Source organism: Microcebus murinus, chromosome 5 (genome assembly GCF_040939455.1).
Source record: "Microcebus murinus isolate Inina chromosome 5, M.murinus_Inina_mat1.0, whole genome shotgun sequence".
Lineage (NCBI taxonomy): Eukaryota > Metazoa > Chordata > Mammalia > Primates > Cheirogaleidae > Microcebus > Microcebus murinus.
In genome coordinates this window covers 10,621,222-10,646,602 of record NC_134108.1, presented here as the reverse complement: position 1 = coordinate 10,646,602, position 25,381 = coordinate 10,621,222, and positions in this window count along the sequence as shown.

Genomic DNA, 25,381 nt, shown 5'->3' with positions numbered 1-25,381 from the left:
GTTGTCTAGAACATGACAATAGATTTACAGTTATTTGTATAGAATGTATTGTTGGAGAATTATAGGTATATGATTGAAAGGTAATCCTTCAGGTACCATAGATTTTTAAAATTTGGACTGTTTCTGCCTCAGTTTTGGCTGATATCTCAAAAGATACAAACAACAAACCAACAAAAACCCAAACAACATAATGTAAAAGGCAGGTATGCTCATGTGCACATAAGCAGAATTTCTAACTGGTTATGCAGCCTTCAGACTCAAGATTATTAAAGGGATGATGTGAAAGTGAGAGAGCAAAGAGAACTTCTTACAAATAAGTTGTTAGATTTCTGTGGTATTTTTTCTCCCTGCATCCATGAGGAAGAAGCAGAATTTGCTTCCCTCTCACTTGAAGCTGAATGAGAGGGGTTTCAAGGAGGCTACTTTGCAGGTTGAACTTACGTCCACTGTGGCTTGGAAGACACACAGATTGGTGTTGAATCATGCCTGAAAAAAATATTTAGGACTTTTGTATTTGACAGATATGATAGACTAGGTATTCTAAGACTCTCTGAAAACACTAAGATATTCATAGAAGTAATGTATGCTATTGATGAAGGAAAGAATTGGTTTACTTCATGGAACCCTCTGAGCGCCCAGGTTCAGATGCTTCCACACACCAGGCCACATACAGGTTTGGTTTGAGGATCCCATGAGATTGCTCAGCTACATTTTTGCCGCCCTCACTTCTCACAAGGGTTATAAATACACGAATCGCCCAGCCCTGTACAGGATTTTTCTGTCCATCAGACTGAAACAAGCAGTTCCTCTTTGTGTCTGCTCAAGCATTTGTTAAAGTTCACAGACCTTCCCAGAGGACTCTGGAAGTCCTGCAGCTTTGTTTCTAATGTAGATGCTCCTTGGCTATGCCATGCTCTGTTCAAGTCTGGATTTTACAGAGACAGCTTTCTCAAGGCAACTCCATCAGGAACCACACAAAGGCCAGAGAGACTGAGAGGCAGGCTCTCTGAGCTTGTGAAATATGAGATTGTGAGTTTCAGTAGGAATGTGTGCTCCATCCTTTACAGAACTGTGCTGATGTGGGGGTCGGGGGGACGTTCCTAGATGAGTATTAATAGTGATAATGGTAGTTATGGTATAGGTGCTCTTAAAGCCGACAGGGACATTGATAAAAGGAAGTACTTGAATAAAAATAGATTAATCATTAAAGTAAAGTCCAATGGAAAGGTTTAATAGCAGATTACACATAGCTGATAAATGAATGAATTATATTGTACAGTCATGCATTGCTTAACAACAGGGATACATTCTGAGGAATGTGTCATCATGGGATTTTGCCATTGTGCAAACATCATAGAGTGAACTTACACAAACCCAGATGCTACACCTAGGCTATATGGCATAGCCTATTGCTCCTAGGCTACAAACCTGTACAGCATGTCGTTGGGCTAAATTCTGTCAGCCACCGTAACACAATGGTAAGAATTTGTGTATCTAAATGTATCTAAATATAGAAAAGGTACAGTAAAAATACAGTGTTATGATCTTCTGGGGCAATGTACTATGCCTTCAGTCATTGACTGAAACATCATTATGTGGCACGTGACCTCATATATGAAGAAATCACCCAGAAAGCAGCAGAAAGTCAAAGAGATGGAGAGTGTAAAGCAGTTGCCACCTAATAATGGGCATTCATTCCAAAGAAAAAGAGAATTGAAAAGAATGGGAGGCAATATTTAAATATATAATTCTGATAATGTTTGAGAATTATTTTAAGATAAATCCTCAATTTCAGGAAACTCAATGAATTTCAAGCTAGATAAATAAAAAGAAATTAACATCTATATAGAGAGATTACACTGAAAATGTAGACTATAAATGACAAAGAGATGATATTGAAAACAACTAGATTTTTTCTTTTTTTTTTTTTTTTTTTTGGTAATCATGCTCAAAAGCATAACAATTAAACTAATAAACAGTTGACTTCTCAGCAGTAACACTGGGAGCCAGTAGAATAGAACAATATCTTCAAAGTGCAGGCAGACAGTACCTATCGATCTAGATCTGTATATTCAGAAAAACTTTCAAGAACAAGGATGAAATAAATTTTAAATCAACAAGAACAGAGTTCACCACCAAAAAACTTTTGCTAAAGAAATTTTTAAAGGACATACTTAAAGAGCAGAGGGGCAAAGTGAAAGCAGAGGTGGATGGGAGATATAAGATGACATTATAAATAAAGTCAGTGAAAACATGCCTGTAACTTTAACCACTGATGCCACAAGATAAAAATAGTAATAATAAATATGTGAGGTTAAAATATAGGTAAAAAATAAAATGAAATACCAAATAAATTCATAGACATCATAAGGGCAGGGCCAGTGATAAACATTCTAAGAACTGTTGGTTTTTAGAGAATGGGATATTGTATAGTCCTATTTTAGCATTTTAAAGTTAATTATGTATGCTAAATTTAATAAAAGGTATATTATCTTGTTTGGGAGAGGAAAAAATAGAAATGAGAAGAAAATAAAGAAAAATCCCAATCAAGGAGGGCAGAGAAAAGAAAAAAAAATGTATTTTTTTCTACTGTTTTTTGTTACACAGTGACCTTTACTGGTGTTCTTTGTATTTCTATGTGGATTCAGTTTTCCACTTTGGATCATTTGCTTGCACTCTGAAAAACTTCCCTTAGTATGTCTTGGAAGGTGGGTTTGCTAACAACAAATTCTCTTAGTTTTTGTTTATCTGGAAAACTCTTTATTTCATCTTAATTTTTGAAAAATAGCTTTGCTGGATATAGAAATCTAGGTTGACAGGGTGTTTTCTTTGAGCATTTGAACATGTTATCCCACTGGCTTACCATTGTTTATGCTATAGGTCACTATTAATCTAATTGAGATTTCCTCAATTTTGTTTGTCTGAGAAAATTTTTATTTCTCCATCAGTTTAAAGAATAGTTTCTTTCATGTTGGTTATTTGCTTCAAAAATAAAATAATAATAAAAAAAAAGAATAGTTTCACTAGACAAAGAATTCTAGTTGGCTATTTCTTTCAACACTGTAAAAATTTTACTTGACTTTCTTCTTGCTTGTGTGGTTTCTGAAGATAATTCTGATGTAATTCTTATCCTTGCTCCTCAATATATAAGGTTTTATTTTTCTTTCCACTCTGGCTTCTTTCATGACTTTCTTTTTGTATTTGATTTTTCTGCAGTTTGAATGTTATATACCAAAGTTTAGAAATTTTGGTAGTTAACCTGTTTGGGATTATCTGAGTTTCTCAAATATGTGGTTTGGAGTCTGTCATTAATTTTTTTAAACTGTCAGTCATTATTCCTTGAACTATTTTTTCTTTTGTTCCTTTTTCTTTTTCTATTTTTTCTCCCATTAAGGTATTTCCATTATGTGCATGTTACACTGTTTGTAATCTCCTACAGTTCTTGGATATTTTGTTTCATATTTTTCATTTTTTTCTCTTTGCATTTCAATTTCAGAAGTTGCTATTGACATATCTTCAAGCTCACTAATTCATCCATTGCCCTGTGTCCAGTCTACTTATGAGCCCATCAAAAGCTTTCTTCATTTATGTTACAGTATTTTTGGTATTTAATATTAATTTCCTTTAAGCCTTCCTTAGAGTTCCTTTTCCGATGCTTACATTATCCTTTAGTTTGCATGTTGTTCATTTTTTTCCATGAGAGTCCTTAGCATATTAATTATAATTACTTTTAAATCCTGGTCTGATAATTCCAAAATATCCTCCGTATCTGAGTCTAGTTCTGATGCTTCCTCTGTTTCTTCAAGCTGTGTTTTTTTCTTTTTTCTTTTCTTTTTTTTAATTTATTTTTTTCAGCATATTATGGGGGTACAAATGTTAAGGTTATGTATATTGCCCTTGTCCCCCCTCCACCCTTGATTCAGAGCTTCAAGTGTGTCCATCCCCCAGTGGTGTACATCACACTCATGATGTATGTATGTACCCATCTCCCCCCACCTGCCTGACACCTGATAAATGTTATTCCTATATGTCCACTTAGGTGTTGATCAGTTAATACCAATTTGCTGGTAAGTACATGCAGTGCTTATTTTTCCATTCTTGGGATACTTCACTTAATAGAATGGGTTCTACCATTTGATCCAGCAATCCCATTACTGGGCATCTACTCAAAAGAACAATAGTCATTCTATGAAAAAGACACCTGCACTCAAATGTTTATAGCAGCACAATTCACAATTGCAAAGATGTGGAAACAACCCAAGTGCCCATCAATACATGAGTGGATTAAAAAAATGTGGTGTATGTATACCATGGAGTACTATTCAACTATAAGAAACAACGGTGATATAGCACCTTTTGTATTTTCCTGGCTAGAGCTAGAACCCATTCTTTTTTCTTTTCTTTTTTTTGTCTTTTAGTATGCCTTGTAATTTTTTTCTTGAAAGACAAATTTGTGATGTCTAATGATGGTACTGGCTCCAATGGCCGACTTCTGTTCTCAAAGGCTATGATTCTCTGTACATTCCTGTCACTCAAATTTTGGAAGCAGCAGTTTTCTTGGTGACCTAAATTTTCTGATGGATCTACAAATCAAAATATAGAATACAAAAATAGAGAAAATCAATATAACTAAAAGCTTGTATTTTAAAAGGTTTATAAAAATTAATAAACCTTTAGCTAGATTGACAAGAGAAAAGGAAAAAGACTCAAATCACTAGAATAAGAAAAGAAGGGGCATTACTACTAACCTTACAGAAATAGGATGGAATATAAAGAAATACTATGAAGAATATTAAGCTGTGAAGCCAGTGAATGTGAGTTCTTCAATATTATTCCCCCTTTTAAAGATGGTTTTGGTTATTTTAAATTGTTTGAACTGCCATATAAATGTTAGAATTAGCTTATCAATTTCTTTGGAAAATGCTGATGGACTTTGATTAGAATTGTGTCCAATCTATAGATCAATTTGTGGAAGACAGTTATCTTTAAAATATTGACTCTTTCAATCAGTGGTATGCTGGCAAATGTTTAACAGTGGACTTTCTGGGAAGGAGGAGGGTACAAGTTCATAGTATTTGATCATTTATATAGTATAAATACTTCCAACATTGTTGATATTAAGCTATTAACACGATGTCATTGAAAGTGAAGTCAGGAACATATATGCACAATTGGGTTTGATGAGCCATTCTGAATCATCTTCAGCTCAATCTTATTTCTAATTTACAAATATAGTATTGTTATTTCTTTATTTAAGTCCGTAATTTCTCTAGGAAATAATCTATGGTTTTCATTGCAGCTATTTATGAATCTTTCATTGGATTTATTCTTAGATTATTGATATTTGTATGCCATTATAAATGGTATTATTATTATTATTTTATTTTATTTTCCATTTTTGTTTGCTAGCATAGGGGAATACCATTAATTTTTTGTATATCTTGAAGATATGAAGCTGCTGGAGTTTCAGGATATGGTTCATGGTTATATACAGTGGTATAACTGCTTTGGAGAACAACTGGAATTTTCTTATAAAGTTAAATATACATTTAGCCTATAAAACAGCAATTTCACTCCTAGATATTACATTAGACAAGAGGAATGAAACCATATGTTCATAAGAAATGCTTATATAAGAATATTTATAGCAGATTATTCCATAATAGCCAAAATCTATAAACAATCTAAATATCCATCAATAAATAATGGATAAACCATAAATCGTTTATCCATACAATAGAATCCTCCTAAACAAAAGCCATGAACTACTGATAATATCCTAAATATGACTCAATCTCCAAATCAAAAGGCATAAAAAGCTGGTTTTATTTACTTCCAATCCAATAACAGTCAGTATTAATCTATGGTGACAGTAATCAGAAATATTTGCCTCTGGTGGGTGAGATGAGACCAGAAAAGGCAAAATGGCAGCTTTCCCTATGTTGGATATGTTATACATTTGCAAATCCTATATATCTTGTTCTCTATGAAGATTACATGGGCATATACATTTGTAAAATCTAACCAAACAGATCCTTTTAATTCTATGCACTTTTCTTTTATGTAAATTATATCTCAACAGAACAATGTAATTTCTTAATGTAATGAGGAGCTGGAAAGCAAATGATTGATATTCAAACGAACCTAAAAACCAAGTGTGATGGTTAATTTCGTGTGTTAACTTGGCTAGGATATGGTACCCAAATATTTAGTGGAATATTATTCTAAATCTTTCTTTGAAGGTATTTGTACAAAGCAGATTACCCCCTACAATGTGAGTGGGCCTCATCCAGTCAGTTAAAGGCCTTAATAGAAAAAGATAGACCTCCCCTAGAAGAAGATACAATTCTGCCAGTGGAATGCAAACTGCAACTCTTTGGATCTCCAGTCTGCCATTTTACCCTAAGGATTTTGGACTTGACAATCCCCACAATCATATGAGCCAATTACTTAAAATAAATCTCACCCTCTCTCTATGTACATATCTTATTGATTCTGTTTTTCTGGAGAACCCTGGCTAATACACCAAATGACAGCAAGAACCCAGGAAGGTAAGTGAAACCCCAAATCCAGCCTTTGTTTTAGGGCATTTGTTGAAGGAGACCAAATTGTGCTATGTTTGTGTAGTCCTTTTCAGCTTAGGAGAGAAGGGACAAATTCTAGGGCCTACCTGAAATGAGAAGTCTACTTGGAGTCCCCTGCTTATAAATCCAGGTCTCCAAAATTCTACATCTTTCGTGTAAGTATAAAAAAGTAAACTGACCTCCACACCATAGCAACTGTCAGGGAACTTGCCTTAAGCATTGACACTTAGAATCATGGGGAAGAAATATCTGCCCTGAGAATTTGTAAACAGCTATCCCCTATGGGAGTTTCTAACCTGAATGAATACCTGGATGATCTGAATGAAACCCTTAAGCTAAGAATTTAGTATAGAGTGATTCTAGAGTAGTAAGATTCCAAGAGTGTTTGGCAAAAATACAAATTATTTTAGAGGAATTTGCTTTAACACAGAGCTCAAAGAAATTATATTTCTTAAAGGTCCCAGAAATTCAGGCACTAAGTGAAAAATAAAAACAAAAACTAATGCAAGTATACTACACAAAATGAGACATCATAAGAAAAAATCAGCAGAAACAACAGACATCAGAATCTAACACACATAAAAGTAAGATAATAGAATGATCAGACACAAAACATAAAATGAATGTTTAATATATTTAAAGAAATAAGAGGCTGCAAATATGAGTGAAAGTAGAAAACTATAAAAATATAAAACTAACTTAGAAACAAACTATTAGAAATAAAAATACAGTAATTTAAATTAAAAAATAAAATATGAAAAAACATTAGTAAGGTTGGGGTATTGATGTGAAAAGGTGTCATCACAGTTCCTGAAGATGATAGTGGGAGAATGGAATAGAAGTGTATACATGTCTTTATTTCTGTATGAGTTTTGGTGCTCACAATAAGTCAGAGTCTGATTCCTGGTAGAAATTTATAATAATTTTAAAATTTGGTTTTAGAAAAAAATGCTTATTTTAAAAAATAAATAATAATCTAACACATTTATTTATGTCAATTGAAAAAAATGATTATGGGCATGTACATATTCAGAAGTGAAATTTTAATCATATACTAATGTTTTTTTGAGTTTTACTTACCATATCTTTATTTTTTTAATTTGTTAATGAAATTTGTTTTAAAACATTCTTAGGAATGTAGATGACATAAAATAAATACTCTGAAATTTTAATTTCTTGGATTTGTAAAAACCTGAGTTTCCTTTAAATCATTTATGTTTAAGTGGATCTATTTTCTTTCTATCATGATGGGTAACTTTCTTATTAAAGTTGCAAAGTGTCATTCACAAAGCAAACCCACTTATGGAAAAGAAAAGTAAGCTATACACTCACATTTGGAGTCCTGTGTTCCACTAATTCTTTTCTTCCTCAGCCAAAATGTCTTATTTACATAGAAAAAATACGAAACAAAGCAATGATGACAATAAGTAACAACAGCATCATACTAGAAAACATTCCTCTTATACACACACTAAAGAATTAGACTATTTCAAGTCTATTCATGCCCCCAAATCAGAGAAAGGCTCTTTAATGAAGATCTAGTTGCAAGATTGTTCAATTAATAGCTAAAGATCACAAAATGCCTCATACAATTTTAGTCACTTGATTTATCAGCCTGTATGGAAATTATCAACACTATGTTTTGGACCAGTGAAGCATAGGAAATGGAAAAGGTATCACTATTGAATTACTGTTAGTGGGCTCATTGTCAACATGCTATATAACTTGGGACAACACTGATCTAGAAAATTATAAAAGCAAAATGGCTTTATTGCAGATGGATGAATCTGCAGATGTTATTAAGAGTGTTCAGTTAATAGCACTAATTAGAAGCCCTCAAGAGAAATGCTTTATAGGACTTTATTAGTTCTGCAAAGACATACCCAAACAAACTACTGAGTGTGAAATATTGAAAGCAATAAATGAGTACTCTGAAACAAGGTCCTAAACAAACACTGTGTATATTTTGTGTTGACAGTACAGCTGAAAATACGAAAAGATACAAAAGCTTTATTTCTAAATACTTCTGAACCCCTGAGAGCCACTGTTTTATTCACTGAATGTTTCTATGTATAAAAATTAGTGTTATTAAAATGGTGAATTTAATAAATTAATATACAGTTTACCCTGAATAACAGGAGATTGAATTGCACAAGTCTACTTACACACTGATTTTTTTCCAATAAATATATTGGAAATTTGGGGGGATATTTGCAACAATAAACTCACAGATGAACTGTATGGCCTAGAAATAATGAAAAAGTTAAGAAAAAGGTACATTATGAATTCATAAAATATATGCCTAGTTGCCTATTTATGTGTTAATAGACTGTTTATGTTACTGGTGATGCTCCCAGTCAGCAGTAGGCTATTGGTTGTTAAGTTTAGGGAGAGCAAAAATGTTATATGCAGATTTTCAACTGTGTGGGGTTGGCACTCCTAACCCCTGCCTTGTTTAAGAGTCAACTGTACTCTAGACCACTTAGGTCTGTGTAAAAAACTGGATAAAAGGGTTGGTTTCTGGATGTCCTTTGAAGAATGCTACATGTTGTCTGGCAGACTCTTTTGAGTTGTCTCTCTCTATGGGGACCTGTACCTTTTACTGTCTTTAACTGATTTACTTTGCAACTCCATAGATAAGGTTACCCTCTTTTTTTTTTTTTTTTTTTTTTTTTTTTTTTTTTGAGACAAAGTCTCACTCTGTTACCTGGCCTAGAGTGCCATGAAGTCAGCCTAGCTCACAGCAAACTCAAACTCCTGGGCTCAAGCGATCCTCCTGCCTCAGCCTCCCGAGTAGCTGGGATTACAGGCATGCACCCCCATGCGCGGCTAATTTTTTCTATTTTTGGTAGAGACGGGGTCTCACTCTTGCTCAGGCTGGTTTGAACTCCTGAGCTCAAACAATTTGCCCGCCTAGGCCTCCCAGAGTGCTAGGACTACAGGCGTGAGTCACTGCACCCAGCCAATAATGTTACCCTCTAGAGGGCTGATGGTAATGTAGATGTCCCTGGTTGATGGCAATGTAAGTGGTGCTACTCATAGAGATGCAAATGAGCTGTGTTCCTTGGGGGATGTAATTGATTTCTTCCTACGGGAAGGGATGATTCCAAACATTACGTTTTATTGTCCTTTGGTTATTGATCAGTTTGCACCTATTAGTAAAGTCATTCAGCATTACTCATTGCCTATGTATGAATCTTTTCTTTGGGTTCTTCTTTGAACTTAACATCTTACTAGTTCCCTCATTAATTAGTGAATTAGATAAAATCTTTGACACATTCATGTTATAGTTGAATGAGAGTCACAATTTTACCTTTTTAAAAAATTCTCTAACAATGGGAACAAGTTCTAATTTTTCATTAAAATTTTAAAAATTATTTTACTGTATTAAGTATTTAATAGTCTCCATAATATTTCAATTTTATCTTTATCATGTTTATAAGATAAAATGAAAATATAATGGAGTTTCTTTCACTAAGCCCTATAGACAAAGAGTGACCATGTAATTTTTTGAGCAGACTACAATATTTTGAAAGTGCAAGGGGCCACTATTAATAATTATACTGACACTTAGGTTGGAACTAGGAGAGTACTGGACAAAGCAGTATTTCCTTGGGCAAACCAGGATGTATGATCATCCTACATATAAATGACTTTAAAGCCCCTCTAGGTCATACCAGTATGCCATAAAATGTTATTTTGTTTTATGTATGCCATAATGTGAAAAATATTGAGAAGTACTGCTATGTAACTTTACAGTATATAACATACTATATTTTTCAGTTGATAGGTATTTAAGTTGTTTTCAAATTTCTACAATTACAAATAATCCTAGGAGCATTTTGTACATGCCTGCTTGTATGCACATGGATTTTCTCTAGGCTACATACCTAGGAGTGTCATTACTTGATGAAATATATGACTATGTTCAGCTAGAAGTCTCCAATTTGTTTTCCAAAGCAACTGTAATCTTTTATACTCACGTATCAGTGTTAGAAATGTTCTGTTTCTCCACATCTTTGCCAGCACCTAGTAATATCAGACATGTTATTACTGTTACCTTGATGAGTATGAAATTGCATCTTGTGGTTTTCACATGCCTTTCCCTAACAAGAATGAGCTTAAACATTTTTTTTGAGGATGTGTTGCCCATTCCTGTTGCTTATATAAAATATCTATTTATTTGTTTGGCTTATTTTCTTCTGGGTTATTTTGCTGATCTTTTTCTTATTGCTTTGAAGAATTTGTTCAAATATGCTCAGCAGTAAACATTTTTCAGCCACACTTACTGAAAATATCTTATCCTAGCTCATAGCTTATAATTTCCCTTTATTTATGGATCTTTGGATATAAAGAACTTTTTAGTTATGATGCTGTCAAATTGATGCTTATCAATTTCTTTCTTTCTGGTTTGTGCTTATTGTATCCTGTTAAGAAATTCTCTCACACTCTGAAGTAAGGAAGATATTGTCCTATATTCCCTTTGAACATTTTCAGAATTTGCTGTTCACTCAGGTCTCTAAGCAACTTGGAATTGAAATCTGTTTAGGAGTAAGATGTGATACCAATTGTAGTTAACATTTCCCCCTCACATTAATAACCAATTATCCTAGTTCCACTTCTTTTGTTGGTCATCTTTTCTTCACTAATCTCCAAGGTTAACTCTGCCACAAATCAAGTTTCTATGTACAGTCCTGTGTTGCATAATGACATTTCAGTCAGTGATGAACTGCATATACGATGGTGGTCCCACAAGATTATAATGGAGCCGAAAAATTCCTATCTCTAGTGACATCTTCGCTGTCATATCAGAGTGCTATGGATTTCTCATGTGTTTGTGGTGATGCTGCTGTACACAGACCTACAGTGTTGCCAATCATATAAAACTATAGCACACACAATCATGTACGGTACATAATACTTGATAATAAACAACCATGTGACTCCTTTATGTATTTACTATACTATACTTATTTGTTTAGAGTATACTCCTTCTACTTATATAAAAGGCAACTGTAAAACAGCCTCAGGCAGGTCCTTCAGGAGGTATTCCAGAAGAAGGCATTGTTATCTTAGGAGATGACAGCTCACTGTGTGTTATTGCCCCTGAAGACCTTCCGGTGGGACAAGATGCGGAGGTGGAAGACAGGGACATTGTCTGTGTAGGCCTAGGGTGATGTGTGTGTTTGTGTCTTAGTTTTTAACAAAAAAAAAAGTTTAAAAAGTAAAAATACATACACAAAACTAGAAAAAAGCTTATATAATAACGATGCAGAGAAAGAAAATATGTTTGTACAGTTGTACCATGTGTCTGTGTTTTAAGCTAAGTGTTATAAAAGATTCAAAAAGTTAAAAACAATTGAAAAGTTCATAAAGTGAAAACGTTATAGGAAACTAAAAATTTTTAAATAAATTTAGTGTAGCCTAAGTGTAGAGTGTTTATAAAGCCTACAGTAGTGTAGAGTTATATCTTAGGCCTTCACATTCACTTACTACTCGCTCCCTGACTCACCCAAAGCAACTTCCACGTCTGCAAGCTCCATTTATGTGAAGTTCCCTATACAGGTGTACCACTTTATTTATTTATTTATTTTTAAAGATACAGGGTCTTCCTATGTTGCCCAGGTAGGCCTCAAACTCCTTGGCTCCAGTGATCCTCCCACCTTAGCCTCCTGAGTAGCTGAAACTACAGACATGCCCCACAGCCCCTAGCCACGTGTACCAGATTTTCTTTTATATTGCATTTTTACTGTACCTTTTCTATGTTTAGATACACAAATACTTACCATTGTGTTAAAATTGCCTTGAGTATTCAGTAACATGCTGTACAGGTTAGTAGCCTAGGAGCAATAGGCTGTATAGGATAGCCTAAGTGTGTACTAGGCTGTACCAGCTAGGTTCATGTAAGTATACTCTATGATGTTCGCACAGCGACAGAATTGCTCTATGGATATATTTCTCAGGACATATCCCCATAGTTAAGTGATGCATGACTTTATACATATTTATATCTATGTTCTCTGTTACATTAATGTCTTTCTTTCTCCTTGTATCAATAGCACGTTATCTGGTAGAGAAAGTCCCTCTACCTGGTTCTTCTTCATCATTTTGGGGGTATTCTCAAGCTTTTGATTGTTTGTATAAATTTTAGAATAACGTTTTCAAGTTTCCTGAAAAACAGTCTTGAAACATTGCAGGAAATTCCACCAGCTTTATAGCTAAATATGGGCTAAATTGATATATTTAGGACATTAACATGGCCTATTAATGAACAGGGCACATTGCTACATTTATTTAGGCATTTTTATCTCTCAGTAAAACTTTACACTTTCCTCCAAAAAGTTTATGCATAAATTTTATAAGATAATTCCCAGTTACCTTATATTTTTTATGCCATTGTACATGCTATGTACTTTTGTAAATTACATTTTCTAACTCTCTTTCCTGTTGTTAGAGTCACGATTGACCTTTGTATGTTGATCACATGCCTAGTAATCTCGCTGAACTCTTATTAAGTTCAAAGCTATGGAGATAGAAACTGTATTTTCTCTTTGCAGCTAGGATATGATGTGAACACGTGAAACTTAAAATGCGAATCAGGACACCACGAGGGCCACATGTCTAGTGTTATTATTATTTTTTTAATGTCTAGTGTTATTGCCATTTCTTCTGGCAAACATTTGTGAAGCCATTTGGGTTTCTACAAATTATAACAGAGGTTCCAGAATCTGGACTCTGGCTTCATGGGCTTCGGAAAGCATTTTGCTGGTTCACATCATGGTAGAAGTGGCATGATGCTGAAACCAGAAAAAGTCAGTGCAGCTTTTTGATTCAGCAACTGGCTTCCTGATTGCTAAAAAATAGTATTCATCAAAACTGCCTCAAGAAAGAAATAGAAAACCTTAACAGTCCTATAGCATTAAGTAGAATTAATTGGACTAAAGTGCACTTCCCCTAAGCGAGGTACATTTTAGTCATAAATAAAACCTCTCTTTAGGGAGGTACATTTTAGTTATTACAAATAACTTAGGACCCAATGGTTTTAAATTCTAATCTGCCAGGCATACAAGAAAGAAAAAAATAATTCCAATCATGCATAAATTCCTCAAGTCAAAAGGAAGAGTATACTTTTCAACTCATGTTGTGTTATGAGTACAATGTTGATACTCAAACTATTAAGGATAGTGTGAAAAGAAAAAGAAAAGCCATTTTTATGTTTGACCATAGCCGATGCCATATAGATACATACACTAAGCAGAAATGGGATTAATGTTGAACCAGTTCAGACAGCCAAACCTCCTTTACCAGTTGGTAGATTTTTCTCTGTTTCATAGACAGTGTAGCCTTGCAAGAATTCCAGTTTAGTCAGATAAGTGAGATAATGGATATGTTAATTAGCTTGATTTACTTATTCCACATTATCAAAACATCACATTATATCTCATAAATACAGGGAATTATGATTTGTCAATTTAAAATATAATGATTTTTTAAAATGCAGATAATATGAAAAGTACCCACGCTCTATACTTCCCACCTCTTATCCAAAGAAAGAGGCTTTAATTAAAACTATTTACCTGCTTTTCTGTAAGAGACTATCAGGGATAATCCCATCATGCTATCACTGTTTACCTCCCTGCCCCAAAGCCATAGCAGCTCCAAAGTATAAACACGACTTAGTGGCAGCAAAGAACATTGCCCCCACCCCCTGCCGTATTGCTGACTTCTAAATTGCTCTGCAAGTGTTTACAGAGCCATCAAAACGCTCCATTCTGACCTTTACTTTTTCACATTCCCTTCTCCAAATACGTTTTCTTTTTTCAGATTTTTCAAATTCTTTTTATTTTTTTTTCCCCATCTGTGAATGGGCCAAAGAAATAACTGGCTTCATGGTGAGTTCAGTAGGAAAAAGTTTGCTGCTGGCATGACGGACTGAATGGAAGAGTTCATTCACATGCAGTTTGAAGTTTACTTTGGCTTTTGTGCTTGCTCAAAAAATAAATAAATAAATCGATTCAGTAAATTTGGAAATATGCGTTTTGCACAGCGCTCTGACGGAAGCGGGTCGGGCCAGGTCAGGTCTATTTGTAGGTTCGTGAGTAGGGCTAATTCTGGCTCAGCGCTGCACAGCCACAGCCTTGGAGTGTTCAGAAATGCAGGCGTTTCTATTTAGGGGTCAGAGTTAAAAGAAAACATGTGGCCGGCTTGAATTCTGCATTTCAGAATCATAATGTCACAACAAGCAGGCTAAGAACTGTAAACCTCTATGGAAAAAGACAGACAGAAAAGGAAGAGAGAGAGAGAGAGAGATTTAGTTTGAAAGGCAGTTGAGGAGGTTGAGTGCTAAGATTAGCCTTGCATGGAAAAGCGGTTGAGTCAGTTAAGATCGATACCCAAGATTTAGTATATTCGCATCCTTATTTTTAATGGAATTAATCATTTTCAGCATGCCATCAGAATAATATTAGTGGGCTCGTTTTGTATATTCATTCTTTGATTCATTTACTTACTTACTATGAGTGGAGCACCTACTATGTGCCAGATGATGCAGAAGGCATTTCAGAAGCTAAGAACCCATTCTTGCCCGTTAGTGGCTGCTTGCTGTGCCTGCGGATGGCGCCGTGACAGTCTTCTTGAAAGCCAGCCTTCCTTCTTTCTCTCACTCCGACTCCCTTTGAATCTGAATTTGAGGCGGTTCTCAGCTCTCAGCCCTGATCTGGATGCTGACTACAGCTGTGACATGGCACTTTACCTCTGGGCCTTCTCACTCTCCCTAAGTAATTAAGTTCCCTCATGATAACGAAGCATCATTACAATAATATTGATACCTGCTGTAATCACTGGCATCCCGGCTTTTCAATTTCCAGTATTCGCCTTGGATCAAGTAGCTGTGTGCTAATGCAACAGAAGGTCACCCGATGAAGGGGCTGATAGCGGGAGAGGACAGCTCTACTTAGCATGCACGAAAGGTTATGCTTCCCCGGCATTGTGGAGCTAATCTTTCAAGTTGTCCTTTTTTGACTTTCTCAGTTTAATCAGTTTAATCTCATCTTCCCTCCTTTCTGATTACAAGGATTTTCTGTAGAAACCTTGCCTCCACAATAAAGACCATGTGGCAATTTATTCTCATATTGATTTCAACATTTCTGTTCCTCCACCAATGGGCCAATAATGGGGGATGGGGAGGAGGGGGTGAAAGGAGGTTGGGGAAAGAAGAGCCAGGAGAAGGAGGAGGAGAGGGGAGCAGGGAGGAGCGAGAGCCCGTCCCAGATTTTCCTTAGTAGGAAAGCCACGTAGGCCGGGTTATTTGGGAAACCTAAACCGTCTTAAATGCACTATAGGCAGAAATGACAGCTAAACTGAGAGTCTCTGCACTAATTAAAGTTAGTTAAAGACAGCTGTGTCAACAGGGCTCACTTTTTCCATCTCCACGCTGAAGAGATAGAAAGACAGACGGATACATACACACACACACCAGACAGCCAGGCACACGCACGTGCGCGCGCGCACACACACACACACACACACACACACACGTGCACACCCTGTCTGAATTCAGAGCGTGCAGCGTGTCTAAGGAGATGGCTCCCACAGCAGCAGCCTTCCTCAAGGATGCAGAGCATTCTGTTCCACCCACTCTTCCCAGTTCGCTTGGAGGAGTGAGCAGAGTCTTGGTGGGCCCTGTACCAAGAGTGGACACAGCCCTTTGCTAAAAGAGGAGAAAAGGCAAAGGGTGGGGTTGGCAGGAGGGTGGTGAACGTGTTCACGGGTGATTGTTTGACAGCCTGGTGGAGACATACAGCCGGCGCCGTGTTTACAGTTCTGGGTTGCAGTGGAGCCACCTGAGGGGCAAGGTGGAAAACTGAAATAGATGGGAGTTTGGTGAATGGATGCATTTAAAAAACAGTTGTGTGCTGTAGGTCATAGTTAGCTATTACCTATCAAACTGATGCGATTGACTGTGCCACTCTTAAATATGTTAGAAACTGTGAGAAATTGGGCATCCATTTATTTAACCACAGCATGCCCACTGGAAATGGCACATAAAATATAGAAAGTATTTTTTTCCTTTAATAAGAAAGAGCTAAATAGCTTTTTAGGCATTTAATTTATTGGAGGTCAGATCAAGTGGCAAAAGAGAGAGAGAGAGAGAGAGAGAGAGAGAGAGAGAAATTTCCACAGAAATTCACATCCTGGAGAACTAAAAGAAATTGCTTCCTTTTAAATTCTCAATCTCTTTCCATTTGTTCTGAAACAAACTACAACAATCATTTAATGTTTAGTGAGTGCTGAAAACTGTCTTATTTTGCACCGATCACACTTGGTTCTGAAAATCATAAGCCTATAAATTTGAAGTGGACAAATCGTTGCCTAAGATATCCGTCTCTGTAAATGGGTGACGGTGAGCAGGGCAGGCAAGTGGGGACACAGCCAAGTGTTTTGCACAGCAAATAGGCTGCATTTCCACGGTCCCTAGTGAATCTTTGTGTTTGATCTTCAGGGTTCCTGGTGATAATGATATACTCTAGCCAGCTGAAAAGAACATCTGTTTTAAGAACTGTGAACTTACAGGAGCCATTTGTCTGTCTGATCTGTTCCCATCATTTTCCTCTCCATTTTGCACCTTTATATTTCTCCATTGATCAAATCTACACAAAATAAAGGGATTGAGAAAAACACCAAGCCATAATTTCTTCTCCTTTCAAAAGGTTACCTGCCACCTTTCCTGTTAAATAATTCTGCTGACATAAAACACCCAACTCTTTTTTTTTTTTTTTTTTTTTTTTTTTTTTTTTGTAAGCATGTATGTTTCCCTTTCCCTTTAAATGGAAGTCTTTGGTTCAGTGGGGCTTACATGCTTAATGACAATGTGGTGGAGTTAGCCCAGGAGAACAATGCATCCATTAATCCGCCTCATGCTTAATTGGTAACTACTGTATGGGCTGGCATTTCAAACACAGATTGCAAATGTACTTGAATTAGTTACTGTTTAATTGATACAACTGGCACTCAGCCTAGAACCAACATGCAGCTACTGTAAAAAGAGAGAGGCTTGAAAGCAGAGAGAGACAGAAGAAAAAACAAGGTATGATTGTGATTCACCCTTTAAATGTTTATGTCAATTATTTGTGGAATATAATTACATATTTTTTCATATTGCTTTAGAAGGCAATAGACCAAAACAGGATGCTAAAAATCCCCGTATGCTTGCTGACATAAGAAATACCAGTGATTCCCAACTCTCTCTTCTCTTTCTTCATTCCACCCTTGCCCTTCCAAAGGTAGTTATATGCATACAACTGAGGTTGGGGAATGTAATATTTATCAAGAGATGAAATGCCCAAGAGGATAATTTGGACGATGTCTCCACAATAGCAGGATCTCAAAGAAATGGAATACTGTTATGGTAATGATTCAACTTTATTGTCATTCACACTAGTGTTGCTATGGGCGTATTTTCCAAAAAAATTAATTCCTTGAGATTAATTTTCTAATAATTCCACATAGACACACCATGCAGGAACCGTTAGGTTCTACAACTTCCCTCTGAAGAGAGAACGTTTCGATTCCAGATATGTTGCAGTGATACTGATGGCCATTATTCATTGAGCATCTTCTACAAACTCAGAATCACCTTAAGTGACTCCATATACGATTTCTCGTTTAACCCTCCAAACAGTCATGCTTTCCACCCCAAATTGGATCTTTATTTCATGGGTTAAATCTATGTAAAATAATTGGACTGGAAAAAAACCACTAAACTTTTCCTACCATTTTAAAATGTTAACCCATGGTTAGGCTTAAACAATTTTGCTTGACATAAAAACACACAACTGCTCTCTTGATTTAACAGGTATATGCTAATCACATGAAAGCTGATAGTTCTTAAATACTTGGAATTCATATAAAACAGCCAAAATTCTTTTTTCCAATCTGCAGTGAAAAATCCTTTCATTGTTTCTGTAATTGAGTATCTACTACTGTATACACAGTTTACTCTTCACATGGTGTGAGATATGTAAAGCTGATCTTAATAATATTATGAAAGAGTTCCTAATCGCCAAAATCAAAGGGACAGTTTATATCCCACTCTTTTAAAAAAAGTTGTTATTTGCCTTTGTTTTGTATTATGTGACTTTTCTTTTTTTGAATTTTCATAGTATTTGACAATGTTTTTCTTGGCTTTCCTGGCCTAAAGCCCTCCAGGTTTTTTTTCCTGCCTCTCTGACTACTTCTCAATTGCTTTGGGAGGCTTTTTTCTCCATTCAACATTTAAATGTGAGAAGTTACTATTTCAGATCTCTCACCATGTACATGTTCTCTGTACAACCTCATTTTATGCCACTGACTTCACCTATACACCAAAAGTGTAAATAACTGTAAATTATACATCACAGTACATGACTTTTAAAAAAAAACCACTGAGAGTAATCTCATGGAGAAATTTCCAATTCTTTTTTTGCCCCTTAGGTCACTCTATTGTGAGCCAGAGGTGCACACGCAAAGCCAACTGGACTCCATTAGCTGATCTAATAACAGCTAATAAATATGCTCCACAGTGGACTCACCTTCCAAACCCACTGCTTTGCTTTTTCTCATCTCTTGTCAAATGGTGTCTTTATTTACCCCGTCACCCCAGCTACTAGCCTGACAGTCGTTCTTGATTTTTCACTGATCTTCATCCACCTCCACCACCCTGATTTCATCACCAAGTTCTACAGACTTTTTTAGTGCTCATTTACTTAATTTTTAAAAATATCTCTTGCTTTGTCCTCAGTGCCACTGTGTTGCTTAGATCCTTCTTCCTTCTCACCGGAATTATCCCAACAGCCACCTAACCAGTTTTCCTGCCTCTACCATCAACTCTTTGCCCATCCATTCTGTAGAAATGACACCAAAGCGTGAAAACGTACCCTTTCTTGCTGACGATTGTCCAGAATCTCAAAGGCTTCAGGAGAAGGCACTGTTTTATACGACCTATTTCTCCAGTTTTCTTTTTTCCTCCTTCTCCCAAACATCCGCACTCAGCCTTCTCCACCTGGTAATTCCCACTTCTTCAAGGCTCTGTTGGATTGGCGTCATTCTGCCAAGCCGTCGCCGTCTCTCGCCTTTCTTGGCTAAGGTGTGTGACCATCCTCTGTCTCCCCTCGGGTCCTGTGCACACGTCCTTCTCAGGCGTGATCACGTTGCACCGTAACTGCAAACTGCTCCTGTGGCTCTCTGGTGAGGCCATGATCATATTTTGCTTCCTGGTATTTTTAACTATTGATAAGCTTTACATATTTTTAGAAAGAGACCTGTTTCTTGGTTTATTAGAAGATATATGAAACACAATATTGCACTCAATTTTATATATGAAGTATATAAATAATATTTGTTCTCTTATTTCTTTATTTTTCTTTGCCACTAACTAGCTGAGTAACATTGGGCAAACCATTATTATAGCATCAGGATCATTATCTGTAGAATTATCTCTAAGGTCTTTGTAACACTAACCTTCATGTTTATGTGGTTCTTTCTACATGATACTGTGTAATTAGGCATTTAATAAAAGTTTTAGTGGTTTGCCATTGTTGAATAAAAAGGTTCTGGTTCAAAGTGTTCTTAGCCATTGATTTTTGTCCCCATACTTACTCTGGAATTGTGCTATTTGGGGTGTGTGTGTGTGTGTGTGTGTGTGTGTGTGTGTATACACACATATACATTATGATTTTACATAATATTTAAAGTGGTTCACAACAAGAACGTATCTTTAAAAAACAGAAAAGAGGAGGAGGAGGAGGAGGAAAAGGAGGAGGAGGAGGGAGAATCTTGTCCAAGAGAAAAAGTAAGTAAATGTAAAAGCCAAAACTAGGAGCAAGTGAAAATAGATGTCTCCACCACAATGGTTCTACCTAATTGTAACAGGTCCCTTTGAAATTTGTTTCTAAGTTTCCTGGCATACAAATGAAAAAAGCAATAGTCTCAGACACCAAAATTATCACAGCAGAAGCAAGGCTTTTCCAGAACAAACTTCTAAAGTTTTTCCACACTGAGCTGCATGTACCAGGCACCAAATAATGTACCAGACATTGCCTCAACACAATTTCTAAATAAAATATAAGAATAAACTTGATGAGACTGTGTTTCACAACACCCTCCAAGAAGAGGTAAGGCCACCATTTGAAAAGTCTGTAAAGACAATTCCATGAGTGGCTGAGATATATTTCCATTGTGTAGCCTTCTGACAATCAACTTTGATTAAAAATAAAATTCAGAATATCCAAATGACCACGGCACATCCTTTAGATGATCCCCTTAGAACATCACGTTGGCCAGGTTCTGATGGGGCCATAGTGCTGACAGTGGAAAAGATTCTACTCAAGGAAGCGGCACTTGCTACCTTCTTCATATTTTACTAGCAGTTACTACCAGCGCTGTCCATTTGGCTCACCCTGATTCCACCATTAACATACTGTGTGACTTTGAGCAAGTGACTCAACCTCTCTGTCATTTAGTTCCCCCTCCCCCCCCCCCCCCCCCCCGTAAAATGGGAATACCAACACTTAGCTCATTGTGTGGTGAGGAGGATAAAATGCAATAAAACATGTAAAATGCTTCTAATGGTGCTCAGCAAAGAGAAAGTGCTGCTATATGCCATTACATGGCCTTATGCATTTAAGCTGTATGTGCTTTTTGATCAGTAGCAGCACGAAGAAAAAAACATATTTTCTTTCTGAGAGTGTTACCGATCACATACTTGCAGATTGTTTAAGCTATCACTAGATTGTGATCTTGGTTATTTTGGTGATTCAATTCTTCATTTATTCATAGGCATGGAAAGTGTTTGTCAAATTCTTACATATCTAGCTTTCTTCATGGCAAATCTTTATCAGTTTTAAACAAACTTGCTCTCTTGTAAGATGTAATTTCGTGATTCAGCTGCTGGCACGGTGACAAAAGGCTGTGCAGATGACGCCGGAGACTTGGATTCTAGTCCAGCTTAGTGATCCCACGTCAGCCTCCTCACCCGTAACGTCCGAGCATTGGGGCACCTGTGAGATGCTCACTCTAGCTCCAAACTTCTGACTCTAAAAATTCCAGTTTGGTTTAAGGTTAAATATCCTTTTAGATCAAGGAAAACAAGTGAATAAAACTCTGTATGTAAAATATCACTTCTCTCTGATGTATAGTTCTTATTTCCCTAAATTTCTTAACTCTAAGGAGAATTGATGCTTTCTCAGTTAACTTTCTGTTTCCTTTGAAGTTCCCGAAAATTTCAGGCTAATCAATCCCCAGGTGGCTCTATTTCAAGTGTTAGCCTTTGCAGCAGAGAGCATCTCTCTGAGCTTCAGACCTAATTTTGCTGTGAGCATTCTCATCTCATTTAAGACAGGAGCAAAGCTTTCTGTGCATTGGCCTATACCTCTATGCCTCCTTATGCCGTCCTGTCTCTGATCGTTGGGGAGGGGGCAGCACTGACCTCCAGGAGAAGCTTATTGAGTATTTCATTTTTTTAATTTCAAAATTTGAAGGGGGGTAAAAATGTTTTTGTTACATTTTATGATGCTTAAGTTGGGGCTTTCAGTGTGCTCAGCACCAGAATACTGTTCATTGTCTTTGACAGGTAGGTCTTTACCCCTCCCCTGTCCCCCTCTCTCTTCTTAATTTCCAATGATGTTTACATCTCTCTGTGCTCATGTATGACATTCAATTAGTTCCCAATTATTAGTGAGTACATGTGATGTTTGTTTTTCATTCCTGAGATACTTCACTTAGGATAATGGTCTCCAGTTCCATCCAAGTTGCTGCAAAAGACATTATTTCATTCCTTTTTATGGCTGAGTAGTACTCTATGGAATATATATACCACATTTTCTTCATCCACTCATGAGTTGATGGGCACTTAGGTTGATTCCGTATCTTCGCAGTTGTGAATTAAAATGCAATAAACACTTGAGTGTAGGTGTCTTTTTGATAAAATGACTTTGTTTCCTTTATGTAGATAGTAGTGGGATTGCTGGGTTGAATGGTGAGTCTATATTTATTTCTTTGAGGAATCTCCATACTGTTTTCCATAGAGGTTGTACTAATATGCAGTCCCATCAACAGTGTATAAGCTTTCCTTTCTCTCCGCATCCATGCCAGCATCTGTTGTTTTTGGACATTTTAATAATGGCCACTCTGACAGGGGAAAATGATACTTCATTGTGGTTTTAATTTGCATTTTCCTGATGATTAGTGATGTTGAGCATTTCTTCAATGTTTGTTGGCCATTTGTCTATTATCTTTTGATTATTATTATGGAAATTATTATTATCTTCTGTTCATGTCTTTTGCCTACTTTTTAATGGAGTTGTTTGTTTTTTTATTGCTGGTTTGTTTGAGTTCTTTGTAGATTCTGGATGTTAGCCCTTTATCAGATGTATAGTTTGCAAATATTTTCTCCCATTCTGTAGGTTGTCTATTTGCTCTGAAGAAGCTTTTTAATTTAATCAAGTCCCATTTATTTATTTTTGTTGTTGCTGTGTTTGTCTTTGGGGAAAACTCTTTTAGATATTTTCCTAGGCAAATAATTTATTGCTTACTGAGTATTTCTGCTCCTTTCTCCACACCCCTACTTACTCTTCCCAAAGGATGAGGCAAGATCAAGACACTCTATCTGCAAGGAGGAAGAGTTGTCATCTGAATTGTTCAAACTCTAGAAACTTGTACTGGCACACCTTTCAAATAGATAAAGGTGCCAGTGCCTAAGTGGGGATTTTTCTTCTCTGGTTTCTGTTGCTTCCATGGAGGATAGAGCAGTAATGAGGGCCAGAGTCATTTCCTATCCAAGAAATCTGAACCATCTCTCTTTATCTTTAGCTCTCTATCTCCCTCTTTGGACTCTCTCCTGCCTTAAGAGGTGGCCCTAGATTAGGATTGATCAAGCCTGGAGCAGGAGACTTCACATTGGGGCAGGACCTTCCTCCTTCCTTCCTCTCCCTCTCTATCTCTCTTCATGTTCTAGCTCCTCCCATCTTTAGTCCTTTCCACTAACCTGAGTGGTAACATTAGAGACCTGCTTTCAGTTTAGGGAATAGCCACGTGACTCAGGGAGGAAGGATGCTCCAAGGACAGCTGACTCACTGGGGATCTATGTTGGAGATGGAAGCCACAGCCCAGGTAATAAAGATGTGAGACAAGGACCCACTTTGTCAGACTTTCTCTTGTAACTTCATTGCCCTTGGGGCTCACCCCAAGAGGTGTCTCTAGAAAGGCAGGGCTCAGTTATTTCTGAATTCCTTTGCCAAATAACACCACATGATAATCACCTTAATTGCAATTCAATTTACATAGCAGCAATTTGGTATGGTTAATTTTAACTGATTCCATTATTTTCAGTAGCAACTAGATAAATGATAGCTGGCTCCTTTCTGTACAATTCCCTTTTTATAATCAGTGGGAGGGGAAGGGTTGGCTTTTCAAATCTCTGCAACTTTCCCATCTACTAGGCAGACTTAGCAGAGTCAATTAGGAAACAATGGTTATATTTTTAAAGCCATGTGTCTTAGTAACTAAATGTTGCTGCTTTAGAACTTGATGCAGAAGCTTTTCTAATCTTGTTCTTTTAAAACTTTTGAATATTTTTCTTCAATTATTTCCCAATAAAATCAATTTCTAAATGTTCTCATAGTAATTCTTCCCTATAGAATTTACTCTTTCACTGACTAAATTAAAGTCTGGGGTCTGGAAGTCATAAACCATAATTACAGTCCTTATCCCCTGTCTTTCAAAGCACCTAATAGGTGTGCAATAAATATTGACTAGAAAAATGAGTCAAAGTCACAGAGAGATAATCACAAGAGAAATAAAATAGCCAATAAACATTAAAAACAAAAAAACAGATTCATTCTTCCTAGTAATCGTAGAAATGCACAAACTATCTATCAAATTGGTAATGATACTAATATATTTTAACATTTGACTGATGTCATAAGAGTTGTCAGAGAATGTTGTTGAAAGATAAAAATCTGGGAAGCAATTTGGCAATACGTACTAAAAATCTTTCAAATTTCTATTGTCAAAGAATATTTAATGACATGAAATAATTCTTGGTATATAATGCTACTTTTATTATTATTCAATAAATATTTATTGAGGGCGCACCACGTGGCAGGCACTGCTCCAAGTGAACACAACAAACCACCTGTCTTCAAGGAACTTCTGTGGAAAACAAAGTCAGCTGAGGACAGGCCCTGTGAATAGTATGGCCACACGCCCCTCTTGCCTGGGACAGTCCTGGTTTAAGGCTCTTGTCCCAGCATGATTATTAATAGCCAAGTACCGTGGCAGAGCGATGGAGATGGTGTTGTTTTAGGCACAGTTGTCCAGAGAGCCCCCTTGGAGAAAGTGACTTTGAGCACAGGCTGGACCGCAGCGAAGCAGTGAGCCCCATTCCTCTCGGGGGAATCACTGGGCAGAGGGGAGACCAAGTGAGAGGGGAGCACCTCACAGGTTTGAGGAGCTGCGAGAGGAGAGGGTGGCCAGAGTGTAGGTTGAGTGACAGGAGAGTGGGTGGACATGGTATCAGACCAGGTTGAGTTATGAGGAAACCTCACTTCAACACTCAACCCAGTCTTCCGCAATGTTAAAACAAGTTTAATGTGGATTCAACCTTTTCTTTTTTCCCCCCAGACAAAGCTGTTCACGATAGGCCCGGATCAGCTGAATTTGTCACTGTAGCTTATATAGAGAGTGCTATGACCAGAGCACCTTCCACCTGCAGTGAGATGCGAGTCCTTCTCTAAGATGAGTCAAGTGGGATGGTGACAATT